The sequence below is a fragment of the Papaver somniferum genome, chromosome 7, assembly GCF_003573695.1.
Source record: "Papaver somniferum cultivar HN1 chromosome 7, ASM357369v1, whole genome shotgun sequence".
Lineage (NCBI taxonomy): Eukaryota > Viridiplantae > Streptophyta > Magnoliopsida > Ranunculales > Papaveraceae > Papaver > Papaver somniferum.
The window spans coordinates 206,217,152-206,225,737 of record NC_039364.1 but is presented as its reverse complement, the minus strand read 5'-3'; the positions used below and the strand labels follow the sequence as shown (position 1 = coordinate 206,225,737).

Below are 8,586 nucleotides of genomic sequence, written 5' to 3'. Positions count from 1 at the left end.
ACTTCTGCTATGTTTATTATGTTGTATATTTTATTTGCAAACTATGACTATTGTATATGTATCATTTGAGAGAAGTTTTGTATATATATATTTCTGAACGGGGCTAGTTTTGGCTTAAATTCTGTAGCAGATTTCTTATTGAATGTTTAAGTTTATGTTATGGATTCTTAGTGCCTCTGTATTTAGTTAATCTCTTGGATTAGCCAGCTATTAGCTTTGGGGGCGCTACAAAGTTGGTATCAGACCTCACTATTAGATCTTATATGGGAAAATATAGAATTAGCCAGTGCTAGTTAGTGAAATAGATTAGTTTAGAACTGGGTTGGGTATGTGAGATAAATCTTAATTCACTAAAAACTATCAATAATTAAAAGATTTATTAGATTGATTGATTTGTTTGTTTGTTTGGTTTTTTTATGTAATGAAGTAAAAATTATAGGGTACACCGATAACTTTAGCTCATAAGGATTTGGGATTAATTAATCTAAAAAGCATGAACATGTAGACAATTTAATACGATAAAAATACTAAGATCAGTATTATTGATAGAACCTGTAAATCACTTGGAAATTTACTGGACACATTGACTTATAAAGACTAAACAAACTATAATTACATAAATGTTAATAATATTGTCGAGACTTAATAATATTTATACAATAATAGTACGACCATTATAATAATTAATAATATAACTTTTTAAAAAATAAAATAAAATAATAATCTTAACGTTAACAAAAAAATTACACAGAGCTTTTGGTCTGTAACCTAGCGACAAGCTGGGCCCCAACTCCTCTTTGAATAGCAACGCCTAAATGATGGAAAATAAAACTACCTAAACCACTACTAGCGTCATTACTAACCAAACAATTCCTTAGACGCTTGAAAAAAACAAGAGTATCCTCACCAAGTTCCCCTAAAGTAGAGAACGTTAAAACACCCAAGACATAGCCATGTGCGGCACATTTGTCCAGATATTTGGTACGTTTACGGGAAACCGCTCCAGAAATAGCCTTACCAGGAGCAAAGGAGCGGACACCATCACCAGTGAATGGAGAGACACCTGTAACATCCATACAAACTTCTTACCCATTTTCCCAGTTAAGAACAAGAATATCAGCAGGTTTTAAATCTCTACCATCATTTGTCTGAAGACCAAGAGAAACTTCCTTGCGCGCAGGTACATTGGCTTTGTAACAAATGTCAAAGACAACATCACGGACAACATCATAGCGAAACTTATACCCAATATCTTTAGCACAATGAAGCGCATGATCCCCGAAAGTGTCCATAGGCTTGTTACAACTTGAACACAAACTGTTCTCACCAAACAAAGGAATACCAAGGCGATAGCAAAGCACAACTCTAAATTGTCTAGGTCCCAGACATTGATTGAGCCCACTAATGGGCACCGCCAAAATATAGTCTTGTGCATGCTTCACACGATTGCATTGCCATAAGATAGAATCTCTTTCAGACATATGAAATCGGTTTGGGATTTTCTTCTTAACTGCATCAAAATAAACAACTGCCAAGGAATGCACGGAAGGGGGGGGGGGGCAGTGTCATTGACACAGAAAGTAGACGGTAATCCACATACCTGAGTGAAGGTCTGAAGAGCCAACTGATAAGCTGAACCTTTGTCCGTTGAGAATAAATTGCCAAGGATCACTTTCTGCACTGAAGTAGTCTGGCTCTGAGAAGCAAGGTAGCAGTAAGCACGAGTGTCAGCCATGGTATAAAGGCCGAGTCCACCGTATATCATAGGCAAGGTAGCTAATCTCTTCCATAAGGGACCGAAACCAGCACCATCCCCAGTAATCAGAAGCCTCAATAACTGATATAACTGGTCATCAAAAAGATCAGTGGCGGGTTGTAGAGCGGCAGGATTGGTGGTTCGCATTGCAAAAAAAAGTCTAGACACACCAGTGCAATTGCGAAGTAAAAACATCTCACTTTGAGGGTCCTTGAGTTTTTTGATCGCACCCATTAGTTGAACAGTTTTGTGCACCCTGTTCAACACCATGTCGCTAATGAAGTCCATATCTAATCTCACAGGACCGCCCAAAAGTTTAACACCCTTAGAAGGCCTATAGGGATTATAAATGATAATAATAGTAATATAACTATAGGGATTATAAATGATAATAATAGTAATAATAATTTAATGAAGTAATGTTAGCATTTATTAAATAGTATCTATTAAACTTAACTAAAATACCATTAAGAATATGTGACGATAAAAATAATTAAGTTTTGTAAATTAAACTAATTACAAATTAGAGATATAGTTTTGCGTCTAAACTAGATAGTTAATATAATGCATATAGGGCGTTAGATGTAAGAAGATATAATGTACAAAATAAAAGACTCAAACTTAGGTTTTATTAAATTACCAACGCCAATATTTACCAAGATATAGTACACAGGTTCAATCTGGATAAATAAAATTTATTATATCAATCCTTACGTGGAAGTAGAATTATATTTACAAGATTAGGACTTATTAAAATTAAAATAAGTATCATCACTAAATGTTTATTCTGACCATATTTTAGTTATGTTAGTAATCAAATGAGCAAATTGATAAAGCAATAATGAAAATGATAATACAACTAAGACAATTAGTTTCGATAGCAAATAATACTACTATATAATACATTTACTATAGAGCTTAGAGTTATTGTGAATATCATTTAGATAATAATTATTAGATAGTATTAGCAAAATGTAATTTATACTAATAGTGCAACTTAAGGATTACTTAGCAACAGTATAAATTTAAGAAAATAAAGTTAGATCAAATCAAATTTAGTATTAATAATAAAATTAAACTGGACATTATGATTAGTTACGATTTAACTTTTGAGGTCTAAGAAGTAAGAAATAAATGTAATAAATAATAAAATATTATTACCAAACGGCTATGAATTTTTTTTAACGGTTATTTACTTATATAAAGTCACATAGTGAAATAAACAAATATATACATTGAAAATAATTTGTAAAAACAACAACAACAACAATAATAATAATAGTGACATTTGAATAATGATTACAACATTAAGTTATTCTTAAATAGTAAATAAATTTAAAAATTATATAAGGAATTACAACAAAGCTAAAAATATCAGATATCGAAGTGAGATTACTTATAATGGTGACTAAATTCAGATGACTAAATTGTTTAAAATGACATGAACTATTTATATATTTTACGAAGTAAATTTATAAGACTTGCACCAATTACGATAAAAGTTTAGAGACTAATTAATTTAACAAATTAATACTTAGTTAATCCAGTACTGGGAAATAGTGAGGTTGGTAATTCTTATGTGTTCGGGTGATACTTGTTACGTAGGTAGGCATTGTCAGGCGTCACGAACCTAGACAGGGCAACTGCATTCTTGTATCACTAGGCATAGAAGGAAAACTTGCTTCTATTAGTGAACTGATAGATCTCAAATGTTTACTTAGAAACTTTGTTATAGGGTATTTTCTCTCGTACTTAGAACCAGTAACTTATTGAAATAGAAATTAGTATATTGAACTTAGAGCCACAAATTTTTAGTTGTAGAAATCCATATAGGTTTGTGCTTAGTTTTATGTTGTTTGCGCTTAGTCAAGAGATGAGATTATCCTATAAGGTGGGGAGTTTTTGAAGACTTCAAGAATGGATTGATTTTAGAGGACGAAAATGAATAAGGTGGGGAGAATGTAAGGACCCTTAAGATCGTCAACGCTATTAGACTGGTCAACAGACGTCTTAGCCGATAATGACTCGATTAGTTTAACACGAACGTTAGTTCATAGAAATTAACCTAACAACGATTTAGGTATGAAACTAGCACCGTTAGATAGCTATCGAGAAGTTATGCTAAATGGACTACTCGAATGTGTCATTCAGAAACTAAACGAAGAAGTAATCATCAGATTAGATAGAAGGGAAAAATAGTCTTTTTGACATTAGACCGACTGGGGCTTCCCTTATCATTCAGCGGGTGTTCCATAAACTTCCTTTAGCCTTATCAACCCAAATCTAGAGGATAAACTCTCATTCCTTCTCTTCTTTTCTTTTCTCTTCTTCTTCTTTCTCTTTCTGCTTCTCTTCTTCTTGTTCTTCCCCAAATTAAGAATTAAGGTCCTGTTTTTTTTAATAAGAGGGGAATTAAAGGATGGGTTTGATAGATTTGAAGGTTTGGTTTCTGTATTGAGTTTAAATTAGAGAAGAGAAGAGTAGGGAATTGAATTAGGTTTTAGTTGAGAACTGTTGTTGATGATGGTGGTATTGCTTCAAAGGGAGTTCAAACTCAGGGGAGATGGGAATTATGGCCTCGACATCAATGGGTGGTAGAACAACAATTCAGGGAAGACTATTGTTGGGTAAGTCTCTTTGTTTCTTAATATCACCTTGAAGTTAAATTATTTACTTGATATGTGATTGAATAGATTCAGTTGGTAGAGTGAGTTATACAAGTGTGGATTAAGCATAAGTAGTGATTATGGTGTATGGCGTGTTAGAATGGTTGCAGGTGGTGACTGAGAAGAGAATGTGTTTAAAAGTTGGGGTTGAATTGTTGATGTAGATGGGATTGAGCTCATAGTAGTACATCTGTATCTGTTGGTGATGTTATGAAGCTGGATTGGTATAAGTTGAGATGATGATCTTTAATTGTGGAACATGATTGAGATGCGGGTTTAGCTGAATTGGTAATGGTGGTGTTGATGTCTGAAATGGTTGGAACGTAGATGAATGTTTGTGTCTTGCCAGTGGGTTGAGGCTATGATATTACAGTTCATGAAAATAATGTTCATGAGAGTTCTGTTCGAGCTAACGCTATAACTGAAGAAGTTCAATGAGATGTTATGTGATTGAGTTAGATGAGTATGCTGAGTTGAATATCTCTTATAGGAGCTTAAAGCTGCAACTGCAGGTAGACTTAATCTTTGATTGTAATTGGAATTTGTAGTTAAATTATGTAGTTCAGTTAAATTGAATATATTAGTATTGTAATGGGAGTTTTAGATGTTTTTAGATTTAATTGAAATGGTGATGAAGTAGAATTTGAAATAAAGTTTAGGTGTGTGTTGCACAATGAATGTGCAGTAGTTTTCTCTGGCCTGTGCAAGAGTTCTGGCCTTGTGCCATTCAGCCTAGTCAGGATCTGACTCTAGCTGACTTAGTCAATCTGACTGAGTCAATCCTGTGCCGACTCAGTGATCCCGATTTATTACCTGAGTTGACTCAGTGGAGCACGACCGATTTGATTACCCTGGACTTGACCTCGACTGGACGTGGACTGTTAGTTGAACCCTTTGACCGTCGTTGACCGTTAGATTGACCCAGTTGGGTCAGGCCTTGTGTTATGGGGCTGGCTTAGTGAACTTGGGCTTAGAAATAACATTCTTATTTGATGATATGGACCACTTGTGGTCTGAGTTAGCCTTTGGTTTAATCTACAAAGTTGTAGATGTTCATTAGACTTAGTTATTGGATTATAGAATCAACCCAATTGAATTAGTAACTCTTAGATATGCTAAAGATAGATAATAAAAGATATAGAACCATAAGTGGACTTAGAATCATTAGATGGACTTGTATGTTTCTTGTGTGAGCCATTTTGGATAGATTCTTTGAGTGTTTGTGTGATTAACAGTTAGTTATTAACAACGATCGATTCAAAGGATGAACCAGTGGATCATGGATCTCGAGGTAGGCGTGGCTTGTCATCAAAAGAGGTGGGAATACATTTGACTCTTTTTTAACCATTATGGTTTCTTTTTACAAAAGTTTATGTTTAACAAATCATGCATCGTTTGTTTATGCATTACATGCTTTATTTAAATTGCATTGTGATAATTTTGTTGTTTTGTTAATCTTTCCATTGTTTGGATATGACTTGTATTTTTTGTTTGTCATATGAATTGTTATGGGAAATGAGAATTTCCACGTGTGGTATGTAGGATACGCTCCTTCACATTTATACCTACATGAATTCAAGCTTTTATGCACTATATAGGTCATTAGTTTGCGAGTTCGGAATTGGTGATATCAATAGCTATATAGGTGTGATTTGCGAGTTTGGAATTACAACCATATTATACATTGTTTGAAGAAGGAGTCTGTCCATATACATGTTTGTTTATTTGAGTGACTTGGTCACTTTTTAATGCTTGGGAAAACATTATTGTTTTCCAAATCTTGCATGTGAATACTTAGAAGTTAGATGTTAATTATTCTCACTTTCAGTTTCAGAGACAGATCAGAGTTGCGCAGCGAAAGCTTCGAGGCGTTTGTTAGATTACTTCTGCTATGTTTATTATGTTGTATATTTTATTTGCAAACTATGACTATTGTATATGTATCACTTGAGAGAAGTTTTGTATATATATATATATATATATATATATATATATTCCTGAGCGGGGCTAGTTTTGGGTTTAGTTCTGTAGCAGATTTCTTATTGAATGCTTAAGTTTATGTTATGGATTCTTAGTGCCTCTGTATTTAGTTAATCTCTTGGATTAGTCAGTTGTTAGATTTCGGGGCGCTACAAAGTTGGTATCAGAGCTCACTATTAGATCTTATATGGAAAAAGATAGAATTAACCAGTGCTAGTTAGTGAAATAGATTAGTTTAGAACTGGGTTGGGTATGTGAGATAAATCTTAATTCAATAAAAACTATCAATAATTAAAAGATTTATTAGATTGATTGATTTGTTTGTTTGGTTTGTTTATGTAATGAAGTAAAAATTGTAGGGTACACCGATAACTTTAGCTCATAAGGATTTGGGATTAATTAATCTAAAAAGCATGAACATGTAGACAATTTAATACGATAAAAATACTAAGATCAGTATTATTGATAGAAACTGTACATCACTTGGAAATTTACTGGACACAATGACTTATAAAGACTAAACAAACTATAATTACATAAACGTTAATAATATTGTCGAGACTTAATAATATTTATACGAATAGTTAGAATAATAGTACGACCGTTATAATAATTAATAATATAACTATAGGGATTATATGATAATAATAGTAATAATAATTTAATGAAGTAATGTTAGCATTTATTAAATAGTATCTATTAAACTTAACTAAAATATCATTAAGAATATGTGACGATAAAAATAATTTAGTTTTGTAAATTAAACTAATTACAAATTAGAGATATAGTTTTGCGTCTAAACTAGATAGTTAATATAATGGATATAGGGCGTTAGATGTAAGAAGATATAATGTACAAAATAAAAGACTCAAACTTAGGTTTTATTAAATTACCAACGCCAATATTTACCAAGATATAGTACACAGAGTCAATCTGGATAAATAAAATCTATTATATCAATCCTTACGTGGAAGTAGAATTATATTTACAAGATTAGGACTTATTAAAATTAAACTAAGTATCATCACTAAATGTTTATTCTGACCATATTTTAGTTATGCTAGTAATCAAATGAGCAAATTGTTAAAGCAATAATGGAAATGATAATACAACTAAGACAATTAGTTTCGATAAGATAAGCAAATAATAATACTATATAATACATTTATTATAAAGTTTAGAGTTATTGTGAATATCATTTAGATAATAATTATTAGATAGTAATAGCAAAATGTAATTTATACTAATAGTGCAACTTAAGGATTACTTAGCAACAATATATTTTTAAGGAAATAAAGTTAGATCAAATCAAATTTAGTATTAATAATAAAATTAAACTGGACATTATGATTAATTACGATTTAATTTTTGTAGGTCTAAGAAGTAAGAAAATAAATGTAATAAGAATAATAAAATATTATTACCAAACGGCTATGAATTTTTTTTAACGGTTATTTACTTATATAAAGTCACATAGTGAAATAAACAAATATATACATTGAAAATAATTTGTAAAAACAACAACAACAACAATAATAATAATAGTGACATTTGAATAATGGTTACAACATTAAGTTATTCTTAAATAGTAAATGAATTTAAAAATTATATAGGGAATTACAGTAAAGCTAAAAATATCAAATATCGAAGTGAGATTACTTATAATGGTGACTAAATTCAGATGACTAAATTGTTTAAAATGACGTGAACTATTTATATATTTTACGAAGTAAATTTATAAGACTTACACCAATTACGATAAAAGTTTAGAGACTAATTAATTTAACAAATTAATACTTAGTTAATCCTGTAGGATCAGAATCTCGCAACGATAATGTCTCAGCGAAATTATCAACTACACAACACAACAGCGTCGCAGAAAAATTTCAGAAATGATACGATAAACGACGTCAGCTAGAATCACGAGAAAGATGTGATAGTTCTGCGAAAATTAGAAAGCTTGCGAAATTAACATTTGTAAGATTGCGAGAATGTCACAAACCATACCCGAAAATAAAGGACAGATTAGCTGTCATCCACTATGTATTTCCCTATAAATAGTCGTTCAAGTTGTAAAGAAAGGAGAGAGATCTTTTTGAGTAAGAAAGAAGTAAATAGGAGAGAGAAAGTCTAGAGCAGAGGTCATTCTTGATTCCTTTATCTTTTCTTGTAAGAATATTCAAA

At 31.6% G+C, this 8,586-nt stretch overlaps 1 long non-coding RNA gene across 1 annotated transcript; it reads left to right on the top strand.

Annotated features, from left to right (window-relative positions):
- The first annotated feature begins 4,092 nt into the window (after positions 1-4,092).
- On the top strand, positions 4,093-5,027 carry LOC113293300. Its single transcript, XR_003332187.1, has 2 exons — positions 4,093-4,383; positions 4,522-5,027. It is a non-coding gene; the product is annotated as an uncharacterized LOC113293300 (long non-coding RNA).
- The last annotated feature ends 3,559 nt before the right edge of the window (positions 5,028-8,586 follow it).